Here is a 12,278-nt window from a genome sequence, read left to right as displayed (position 1 = left end):
AAGACAGTGACAGAAGACAGATTTCACAGGACACTATGAAGTCTCTGGTGACCTTTCATACCAGACATACCTTTTGGAAGGTGTATCCACGACCTAAGAAGGATTATTGAGAGTGATTATTGAGTATTGTAGTGAGGATATGATGTATTGTTGATGGAGAGAGAGAGAGAGAGTCAGAGATAGTCAAATCTATCAAAACAGTGTAATTGTATATGAGAGATTGAGAGAGAGAACTATGAAGACATTGAAGATGAATACTATGTGATGTAATTTCCATTCAAATATGGTGTATTCTTTTGTGTTTTTTGTTCTTTTGATGGAGATTATGAAGATTATGAAGAATATGGTTGATTTTATCAAATCCGTGGGAGATCTACATGATGCTGCATGAAGATTTGTTGTGCCTGGTGTTCTTTTCTTCATTGTGATCATATAAAACCTAATAAAAAATCTTGTTGATGATGACAAGATAGATTTTCTTGCAGTAGAAACCCTATTTCCTTGGTGTCTCTCTTGGGGCTCCATGTTTTTGGTGCGCAGCCGGGGAAACTGCCATCAACAAGCACAAACAGAGGCTGAAAATGGAAGAAGTGGCACTGTGGAAAAAGAAGTAAATCAATGGATAGTAGAGTTCCTGCCACTGTTGAAGAATTGCAAGCCTTCATTTCCAAGGCAACATTCTATAAAATATTCATTCCCCAATGGAGAAAGCACAATGCCATTCTGATGAAGTCCCTCTATGACGGTCTGTTTTCACTACCCTCTGAAGCTGTAGAAAGTTGCATCATTGTTGCAAAGTTCATCTCACAAAACTGAAGAGTAGAATAGAGAGAATGAGTATAAATGGAGGATTTGGCCTTCATTGAAGAATTTCCAAACATCATTAAGTGGGAAATAGTCAAGAAGCTTCAGGAGTCGTGGTCTGTGGAGGTTCACAAAAATAAGAAGGAACAGAGCTGGGACTTGTTCGTAGACGCTCAACAGCAAGATACGTGGGATGCTTGGTGTTCTGACAATCTTTTGTTTGTCCAATAGGAAACCCACTGGAAGTTGGTAGACAGAGTGTTCTTTACAACATACACTATTGAAACCATCAAAAGATGGCATTACTATGATGATGGCACCACCACAATGCTTAGACGTATGCATTTTGACACCTTCAGAACCGAATACCTTCCTCTGTGCAGTGACATGAAAGCAGAATTCAGAGATGTTGAAAAGGAAGAAGTAGAAGAAATGTTGGCAAGAGAGTCCTCCAGAGACTAAAGCCTTCTGTTATCCCTCTGTGGAGCACTGACAACATAGTGGAGTCAACCCCCTGATGAATGACGCAATAAAGAGGCAAGCGTTAGAACGAGTCCAGAGGTACATGAGAAGAGAGAAAGCAAGAATCAAAGCCGAGAACGAGCTAGCAGGAGAAGCCGCCTTTGACGCCCTTGTGGAACTCTTTACAGAAGTCCCAATGGCACATCAAGCCCTTCCTCCTCCTGCTGGAGGTCCACTTCCAAGCCAGATTTGTCCTAGAAATATTGATGACAGGCCAGTGAATGTAGTCCCGTTGCCAATTTTTAAGGGAGAGTACAATGAAGACCCCGATCTTCATATAGCAGAGTTTATGGTAGCATGTGTGGCTAACAATGCCAGAACCCCTGAGCATTGGTTAGCAATATTCCCCGCCACTTTCAAGGGCACAGCATTTCAGTGGTATGAGAGACAAGCAGCAGGAACTTTTGGCACATGGGACGACCTGAAGTTGGCCTTTCTCACTAAATTCAGGCGTGAAGGTTTTGAAGAGCGGATGTGAGAGGAATTCATGAATCTAAGTCAGTCCTCTGGAGAAAGAGTAGAAGCTTATGTCTCACGAATGGAATCCATCCTGAAGAGATGGACTAACCATAATCTAGATGATGGCATTCAAAAGGGAGTGTTTCTCATAGGATTACAACCAGAAGTCTGTAAGTTTGTGGAGCTGCAAAGACCAGTCACACTGCAAGCTGCAATAGAAGGTGCAAGACTGTACGATGAAGTGGAAGCTAGATTGGCGATGAATCCAGGAAGAGGAGTCCCACCTCCTCTGATGCCAGGGATGATGTACCCACCAAATACAATCCAAGGGACTGTCCCCTACCCCTATCAACAGATGCCCCCAGTATCACAGTACAGTGCACCAAATCCACAGTGGCCACAATCAATGCCTCAAATGATGGTTCAACCACAACAACAATGGTCCCAAACAATTCCCCCAATGCCAAATCAACAGCAACAGTGGAACCCTACCAACTGGAGCCAACAGCCAATAGTTCAAACAGGAGCTCTGAATCAGAATCAGAACAGAGACCCCTCTGCACCAGCCCAACCTGTTTATGCAGTGATTACAGAGACTCCTCAAAACCCTACTGCCAGTGCCTCTGGAGGAGAAAGCTTGAAGGATTATTTATCCAACTCGGTTGCAAATATCAAAAAGGAGTTGATGGATGTGATTACAGAGCAGTTACAGACACTAAAAGTGAATACCGCTAGCATATCCAACGTTGCAGGAGCAGGAAGAGATGTGATGCGGTCAAATACTTGGTGTGGTAAGTGTCATCAAGCAGGCCATTTAGCCACTGAATGTACACAAAAGCCAACCATTCCTGGAGCCTTCTGTTCCTACTGTCTTAGGAAGAACCATACAGAGGATATTTTCTCTCTGAAGGAGATGTATGATAGGAGAAGGAAGGAAGAAGACACAAGATTCAACTTGCTAGAATCCAAAATGACAACACAGGATATTGGACCCAAGCCTAGAGAGTTTGGTCCTAATTTCGGTCCAAGGAGATTTCCCTCTCAAAGTTACAGAGGAAGACAGTCTGCCGCCGGTGGTTAGAGATCAGAAGTGGAGTGCTACAGATGCGGAGAAAAAGGACACATTTCACCAAATTATCAAAATCCCAGAAGGTCAGTGGATTACAAGCCCTTATGCAGTCCATGCAAAGGAGAAGGCCACACCGCAAAAGACTGTCCAAGCGCAGCCCCAGTGAAAAACAGTGCTACTAATAATCCGTCCAAGGCCCAAGAACCTACCTCCAATTTAGTGGAATTGGAAGTTGCTGCCATCACGCGTGCAAAGAAGAAGGAACCATCTGTCCAGAAAGAAAATAAACCACCTGCCAGAATAGTGAAGTTCAATCTTCCAACAGAAGAACAGAACAGAACAGAGCCTGACAGTGTCATACAGAGTACTACAGTGCCACAGAGAGTCACAGAGACAGTTCCAGAGACAGAACCAAAAGTCCAGGAGATAGAAGAGGAGGAACTGCCACAAGTGGCAGAAGAAGTCCCCATGATGCCCCTGTTGGAAGGAAAAGGGAAAATGAAAATGGGTGTCCCCCCATTCCCTAACCGGTTAGAGAAGCCAATGGATCCTTTTAAGGAATACGATCTGGTCAGAGATCTAGATACCTTTAAACCAAACCTCACATTCCGACAATTATTGATGTTGTCTCCCATTTTCCGAAAAAGGTTCAAAAGTATACTGACAAGAAGACGTGGCTTAAGGATTTCTCCCTCAACACCAACAAAGTCCAACAAAGCTCCAGAGCCTGTAAAAGAAGTGGATGTGGCTAACGCCTTCCTAGATCCTGGTACCCCAGAGACTGGCGTATGGATAGAAGGCTGCTTTATTGCAAATGCACTGATTGATGGTGGCTCATCAGTGAGCATTATGACGGATGGCCTTTGGGCATTTTTCCATATGTGAAGACTACAGTTGGCTGGAAAAGATTATTGGCTAACCTATCTGGTGGTGAAGCCAAACTCTTATGGTACATCCTACCCCCTGTTACTGGGCAAACCATGGCTTTTTGAAGCCAAAGCAAGAACGGATTGGTTCAAAGGAACCTTGACTTTGGGTAGAGGACCCAATAAAGTGGTGCTGAAGCTATATGGTGCTCAAAAAGGACATGGATCCACCTCCTTAGAATTATCTTCTAACTCCCCCAATGAGGCTACAGATGGAACCTCAGCAGAAGAAGATGCTGTCAAACAGATCCTTCCCAAGAAAATAGTGGCACATTCCCTAACAGTGGGTACTGTAAGCCAACTCCCAAAAGATGAAAAGCCATTATCAATGGGTGAATACTTCCTGCCTGAACCAGGAACGATTTCCGAAATCACTTCTGACAATGAGATAGAAGCATGGATGTACTGCTCTCCCTGTTACATGGCCATAGCAGAGCCAGAGACAGAGGCAAAAGGCGAATCAGAGGACCTACTCTTCTCTTACAAAGCGCCTACAGAGGTATGTTGAGACTCAAGCTCATTTGTCTTCTGTCAGTTGTTTACCTTAGTGAATCCTGAGCCTTTGTCTCCATCTCTTTTTCTCTAAACTTTAATATGGTATCAGAGCTGGCTGTTGAGGTTCAGAACCTGTTATGATCCAAGAATTCAACGGCTTGCAATAGAGCTCAACAAATGAGCTGTGTGACCAGCATATTTTGAAGAGCAGCAAACACATCGAGATATTCCAAGTTCCTGGCGAGAGTGCTAAGTCTATCTGGAACTACCTGATGCTTTTGCGTCCGCGAGACTGAAACTGGATGAGACCCTCGCCGCCATCCACAAGGCCTGCCTGGAGTGGGGGTTCTTCCAGGTCATGAACCATGGTGTGGCTCCCTCTGTGATGGATGCCATGAAGCAGCAAGTGGAGGAGTTTCTCGCCCTTCCTGTCAGTGAGAGAGCTCTTGGTGGTGTCAAGAAAGGTGTTGCTAGCCAGGGATATGGCAGTGGGTATGTGAAGCCGGACACTGGAGCTCGTGATTGGAGAGACTATTTCCTTCTTTGATGAACCTTTCCCTTCATGTTCTTGGTCAAGAGCTCTTACACCAAAGCGTGTGCAGAGAGAAGACCCCCTGTTGTTTTCGAGATGTTGACATGGATGAAGTGTAATCTGCTGATGGGATGAGTTGTCCCAGGATCATAGTTTTTGAGAAACTGGATAGTTTAGAGTAGTCACCACATCACCAGTCAACGGGCGTGTTGTGGCATCATCTTGCAAGCACATGGCAGCTATAGCAATGGCTTGATAAAGCAGCCGCATAGGATATCGACCCTGCACTAAGGGGCCTACCATCTGGTGAAACTTCTTTCAATATTTGAATAAATGACGAGCCCAAGAGACGAGATTATGCTCTGCAGCAGCAGATTGAGAACTCTCAATGGCTCTTCTTCCAGAGATCAATTCTAACAGAACCATCCCAAAGCTATAGACATCAAGCTTCACTGTCACATTGCCTTTCTTTCACACTGTCTACAAAATTTGATTCCTTCAGATTTTCCATTCAACAACTGTGAGCTATCCAAATCTGGTAGTTTGTCTTCTTGAAGAGAAGTAGAAGATGGCACTGATGTTGGAGGCAATGTGTCTCCTATTGCTTCTACAGAGGTTCCGCTACAGCCAGTCGTTCCGCATCAACCATGTCTGCTATACATTCAGACTGTGATGTTGGATTGGAGAGTGAAAAATAAGGGGTTTCTCATTGAGGACTGCTGGAACATCTGAATTACCAGCTGCATTTCAAGGTTAAGCTTGTCTAGTGTGCAATAGTCTGCTAATCAGCAAGAGTCGCATGCTTTACAGCTATCTAAGCATGTATGGGTGTGTACTTTGGAGAATAACCATCAATATTCAATATGGATAGCAAGAAAGAAATGTTCCAGTTTTTCCTGTGGACTATGAAAACAATTCAGCAAGTTATGTTTACCTTTTGCAGCAAGTCCTGAGCAGTAAATTCAAGGGTACAATTGGTATCAATATTTGAAGCTTGTATTTGGCTCATGTTTGTAGCAGCAGTCAGTTGAAGAAATACTGAGTATCTACTTCCTACATGTATTGGATCTTATGCAGTCATATAGGTTGAAATCTGTGCAGTTTTTTGGAATTGAATGTATTTGTGGAGTTCAAGGGTGCTCATCACAGATGTCGGTAGTGTGGCAGTAAATGGTCAGTGATAGACGTGTGCATACTCAAGAGCATTGTATGCTCAAGCTTGACTTCTATGAGGCTGATTTGACAGACTACTGATTGCAGTAAAAACTGGTTGTACTACAGATCATGGAAGTGTATTGCCTACTGGCATTTTGAAAATTGACTGGTTTTGCAAAGCTTAAGGCTTTAAAATGGCAAACATAGGAGAGAAGGATACTATCACTCAGATAGTTGGTGAGAAGCTGGACTATAACAATTTCGTTCTATGGAAATTTAGGATGTCTAATTTTTTAATTGGAAGAGGCTATTGGGACCTAGTCACAGGTCTTGAAGATGAGCCCAAGCTACCGGAAGATAGACCTCCAACACAGGATCACTTGAAGGCACACAGGACTTGGTTGGAAAAGGCCAGCAAGGTCTTGCATTGGTTGTCACTATGTGTGTCAGACACAAAGGCTATGCAAATTGAAAATTGTACTTCCCCAAAAGCTGCTTGGGACTTATTGATGAAGAATTATGGGCATGTCACTCATGCAAGAAAGACACAACTGAAGCAAAAGTTCAGCCACATATCTAGGAATGGAAGAGGACTATGTCAGTGAGATCAGATCCATTGCAGAACAACTAGGATCAATTGGAGTTGAAGTTGAGGATGATGATTTGGTAGCTACTACCCTCCATGGACTTGGGCAGGAATATAAGCAGTTTGATACTTCCATTTCAGTGCGTCAGGAGAGCAGCCTGACTTTGATGAACTTGTAGCACTTCTTTTGCATGAAGAAGTGAAACTTGGACTTAATACAAGTTCTAGTGGGTCTAAAAACAGTAGGGACAGTGTCTTCTACTCAAATCAAAGGGGTAGAGGTGGAAGAGGAAGATCAAATTTTCAAGGAAGAGGTGCTGGAAATGCATATGCAGCCCATGGACAGCAAGCTACTAGATGGAAAAATAGGCAGCCTCAGGCAAATAGAGGTGCCTCAAATGCTCGTGGAAGAGGAGGTTATTCACCTAGAGGAAGAGGCACTTGGCAGCAGCCTCAAATGAGTTATGGATAGCAATCAAATGCAAATAAGGATTGCCATTATTGTGGCAAATACGGGCATGTAGCTAGGGATTGCTACAAAAAGCAGAATGATCAGAGAGCAAGAGGGAAGCAACATGGTCATTATGCTTCTTCTAGTGGTATGCAGGAGGATGACAGGTTGGCATATGTACATGTTCCAGATGAAAAGAGGAAAAAGCTCGATCCAAAGGCAGAAAAAGCCATTTTTATTGGGTATGCACAAGATAGAAAAGCGTACAAATGCTACAATCCTTCTACTCATGAGACATTGATCTCAAGAGATGTGGTATTTGATGAGCTAAAATCATGGCATGAGAAGAAGATCACTGTGATGAATGATGAGGATGGCTATCACGAGCCTTATGTACATGCAGGTACAAATGAAAGTGCAGCAATTTCTGAGCCTTCTAAAGATGCTACTACATCAGTTAGTCCTTGGACAGGTAGATTGAGGACTTAGCATCTTTGTCCACTGACACAGGTATGTCAGTGAGGGGGAGAGATGTGGATAAATGCAAAGGAAAACTTGATGATGTTACAGGGCCACTCACCTGTGGTTATGATTCACCTGGTACTGACAGCTTGGATAGTGAGTTCGGTATTCCATCAGTTGTGACTCCTGGTGTGAGACATAGATATATACCACCTCATGAGAGAGGAGAGTCTCATACTGCACCTCAGTTGAGGAGATCAGAAAGAGTAAGGAAGCCTATGGATAGGCTTACATACAGTGGTTACACAGTGAGACACTATGCATATATGGCAAAAGTCACTAGCTTCAAAGAACCCACAAAGTTTTCTGAAGCTATTTTGGATGATCATTGGTGTAAGGAAATGGATGAGGAATATTCAGCATTGGCTGAAAATGACACTTGGGATTTGGTTGAATTGCCTGAAGGAAAAATGGCTATTGGTTGCAAATGGGTATACAAAGTGAAATGCAAATCATATGGCACATTGGAAAGGTACAAGGCAAGACTTGTGGCAAAAGGGTATGCACAACAATATGGTCTTGATTATGAGGAAACATTCCGTCTTGTTGCTAAAATGGCAACCGTGAGGACAGTGATTGCTTTGGTAGCATCTAAAGGATGGAGTATGTATCAGATGGATGTTAAGAATGCTTTTCTCAATGGTGATTTGGTTGAGGAAGTATACATGGATCAGCCCGAGGGCTATGCACATCCAGATTTTCCTACATATGTGTGTAGATTGAAGAAAGCATTATATGGGCTGAAGCAAGCACCTAGAGCTTGGAATGCTAAGATAAGTGCATGCTTACAAAAACTTGGTTTTACTATGGGCAAGACTGATCATAGCCTATTCACAAAGAAGACAAGAGCTGGTTATGTAGTATTAGTCATCTATGTGGATGACTTAATCATTACAGGTGATGATGTCACAGGAATTGGAGAGATCAAGGAAATGTTACATGCTGAATTTCAGGTCAAAGATCTGGGAAATCTGAAGTATTTCCTTGGGATTGAGGTTATCTCTACATCTCATGGTACTTGGTTGTTGCAGAAGCAGTATGCACAGGATATGTTAACCAAGTATGGTATGTTGGATTGCAAAGCATTGAGCACTCCATTGGAACAAAATGTTAAGCTACTTGCAAATGTTGGGCATGAGATTGAGAATGTCACTATGTATAGACAAATGGTGGGTAGCCTGATTTACCTTACCATTACTAGACCGGATCTTAGCTATTCAGTTGGACTGATTAGTCAGTTCATGCAGAAGCCTATGAAGCCACACTTGGATGCAGTGAGGAGGATCTTGAGATATGTAAAGGCTACATCAAATTATGGTCTATTCTATGAGCATGGTAAGCCTTTGGAGCTTACAGGATATACAGATGCTGACTGGGCAGGAAGTACCTATGACAGGAGATCTACTAGTGGGTATGCATTTTCCCTTGGTAGTAGTATGATCAGCTGGAGCAGTAAGAAGCAACCTACAGTTGCACTCTCTAGTACTGAGGCAGAGTATAGAGGTGCTGCACTAGCTGCATGTGAGGCAACATGGCTCATGAAGCTTCTTGATGATTTAGGCATGCAGGAAGTCAGGCCTGTCACACTCTATTGTGACAACATGAGTAGTGTGCTCCTAGCCAGTAATCATGTCTATCATGCTAGGACTAAGCACATTGAGGTACACTATCACTTCATCAGGGAAAAAGTGATTGTAGGTGACATTGATTTGGTCCATGTGAGGACAGAAGACCAAGTTGCAGATATCTTTACCAAGTCATTGGGTAAAGATAAGTTTGTGCATTTCAGAGAGTTACTTGGAGTCAAGTATCCTACTTGAGCTTGAGGGGGAGTGTTGAGACTCAAGCTCATTTGTCTTCTGTCAGTTGTTTACCTTAGTGAATAAGGTTAAGTCACAGTGACTTAACCATGATTAGATCTAGGTCAGTTGATCTTTGAATGTGTGTTGTACATACAGTTGACTAGTGAGTGTGACTGTGTGTGGATGATGGAGAATGAACTGAAGGGAGATGTGTGCTACCCTTGGGCCTGAGCCTTTGTCTCCATCTCTTTTTCTCTAAACTTTAATAAGGTAGAGCCGGAGTCTGAAGAGGATGATGATGAATTTGAAGAAGGAGACTTTGAAAATGAGACAGACGAAACCACTCTACCCACAGAAGGCATAGATGAGGAGGGAGTTCCAGAAGCTTCAAAAGTAGAAGACTCCATGCTATGGGACAGAATGGCAATGTTACCCTTTGGATTGGTAAATGGATCTTTCCATAGGCAAAGCATATATAAGAAGTGGATCAAGCAAAATAAGCCGTCTTTTATCAGTGGTTCTTGTCGCACCCATTCACACTTGTCAAGAAAGGATGATGATGATGCTCCTTGTCAACAAGTACCAGTCCCAAGGCCACAACAGAATTCCGAGAGCCCTTGTTATGTAACATTCCTGGATGTATCCTCTGAAGAGGAATCCTCAAGCTCTAAGGTAATTAACATGCAAACCAAAACGGAGACAGCGTTGATCCCATTTCACCATTTCAAGGAGCAACATAAGTCCTTACTGAAAGAAGATGTTGGGTCTAGTGGGACATCAGAAGAGGACATCACCCCCTTGAAGGAGTCGAATCTGTACCCAGAAGTAGTCCGTGGGACCTTCATCCATGAAGTAGAAGGTGAAAGGTAGTTAACCTTTGTGGATGTAAATGGCACTGAACGCAACTTGAAGGTGGGTAGCAGCCTACCAGAAGAGGAGTTGTCAACTTTGTACAACTTGTTGAAAGAGAATTTGGACGTGTTTGCATGGTCCTACAAAGACCTAAAGGGGATTGATCCCACAATATGTCAGCATCATATTGACTTGGAGCCTGATGCCAAGCTAGTACGGCAACGACAGAGGCGAATGAACCCGAATTATTCCACACTGGTGAAAGCAGAGCTGCTGAAGCTTTTGGAAGCGGAGTTCATCTATCCAGTGGCCAACAGTGAATGGGTCTCACCCATCGTGGTTGTACCCAAGAAGAATGGCAAGCTTCGTATATGTGTGGATTTTCGCAAGTTGAATTCCAAGACGAAGAAGGATCACTTTCCTATCCCTTTTACAGACCAGCTATTGGACACAGTGGCAGGAGCTTTACTCCTTGTTGGATGGCTTCAGTGGATACAACCAAGTGCAAATAGCCGAAGAGGATCAGTCCAAAACAAACTTCACCACAGAATGGGGGACCTACGCTTACCGAGTAATGTTGTTTGGGCTCTGCAATGCCCCTGCTACCTTCCAACGAGTCATGATGGCCGCATTCCAAAATCATCTGCACGACTTTATTGAGGTATATTTGGATGACTTCTGTGTCTATAGTTTGATCCGTGAACACTGGGGACATTTGGAACAATGCTTATGGGATCTCCCTCAACCTCGACAAATGCAGCTTTGGAGTCTCCTCGGGAGTTCTGTTGGGACACATTGTCTCTGCACAAGGGATATCGATAGACCCTGCAAAGATCGAGAAGATCGTAGCTCTGACAGCACCCACCAACCTCAAATAGTTGAGGGGATTCCTAGGCCATGTGGGTTATTACAGAAGGTTCATAGCCCATTTTTCAACAAAGGCAACCTCCTTGCACACACTCTGAAGCAGTGTCTAATTGAGGCACCCATCCTGCAACCTCCTGATTGGACGAAGGAGTTCCATGTACACACTGATGCATCAGTTGAAGGGCTAGGTGCTGTCCTATGTCAGAAGGGCCCCTCAAAATTAGATCAGCCGATATATTACGCAAGCGGAAAAGTCACTGATAGAGAGCGGAACTATATAGTGACCGAGCTGGAGTGCTTGGCAATGGTGTTTGCCCTAGAAAAGTTTCGCCACTACCTACTGTCTACCCACTTTAAATTTTATGTGGATCATGAGGCCCTGTCCTTCCTGATGAACAAAGCAGACGTGAAAGGATGAATGATGAGATGGCTTCTTCTATTCCAGGAGTTCGACTTTGAGGTGATTACCAAACCTGGCTGTTCCCATGTTCTGGCTGATCATCTATCGTGTATCCCACAGACTGCAGACGAGGAGCAGGATGATCCAGACCTCCTTGATGCTTCCCTATTCCTGGTCAAAACTGTAACCCCCTAGTACGCAGACATTGCCAATCTGCTAGCAACCCAATAGTACCCTCCTGGCATTTCTAGTCGGGAAAGGAAGAAGCTTATGTTAGAATCAGCCCCCTACACCCTGTTAGGCGGTGCACTATACAAGAAAGGCAAAGATGAAGTGCTCAGAAGATGTGTTGCAGGAGATGAGATTGGGATTGTTTTGAAGGCTTGCCATGATGAGCCATGTGGAGGCCACTTTGCAGGAGAAGCTACAGCCAGGAAGGCTTTGCTAGCAGGTTACTGGTGGCTGACCATTCATAAGGATGCCTATGACTACTATAAGTGATGTGATGCCTGTTAGAGGATGGGGAAACCCACCAAGACCAGCGCTATGCCACTGCAACCTATCCTTCCTTTGAAGCCATTCGAGAAGTGGGGCATCGACTTCATTGGCCCAATCGATCCTCCCACCAGAAGAAAACAGAACAGATACATTCTGGTATGTACGGATTATGTCACAAAGTGGTGTGAAGCTAAAGCTCTGAAGCGGGACGATGGTAATAGCGTGGCCCTGTTCATGTACGAGAATATTATCACCCGTTTTGGCAATCCCCTAGAGCTGGTAAGTGACAGAGGCACTCATTTCATTAATAAAGTCATGGAAGAGTTGACAGAGCTGTA

The sequence above is a fragment of the Lygodium microphyllum genome, chromosome 19, assembly GCF_053477565.2.
Source record: "Lygodium microphyllum isolate KBCC chromosome 19, Lygodium_microphyllum_v1.1.10, whole genome shotgun sequence".
In the NCBI taxonomy this organism is placed as follows: domain Eukaryota; kingdom Viridiplantae; phylum Streptophyta; class Polypodiopsida; order Schizaeales; family Lygodiaceae; genus Lygodium; species Lygodium microphyllum.
The sequence above is the reverse complement of the archived record's forward strand: the minus strand, read 5'-3'. Positions refer to the sequence as shown.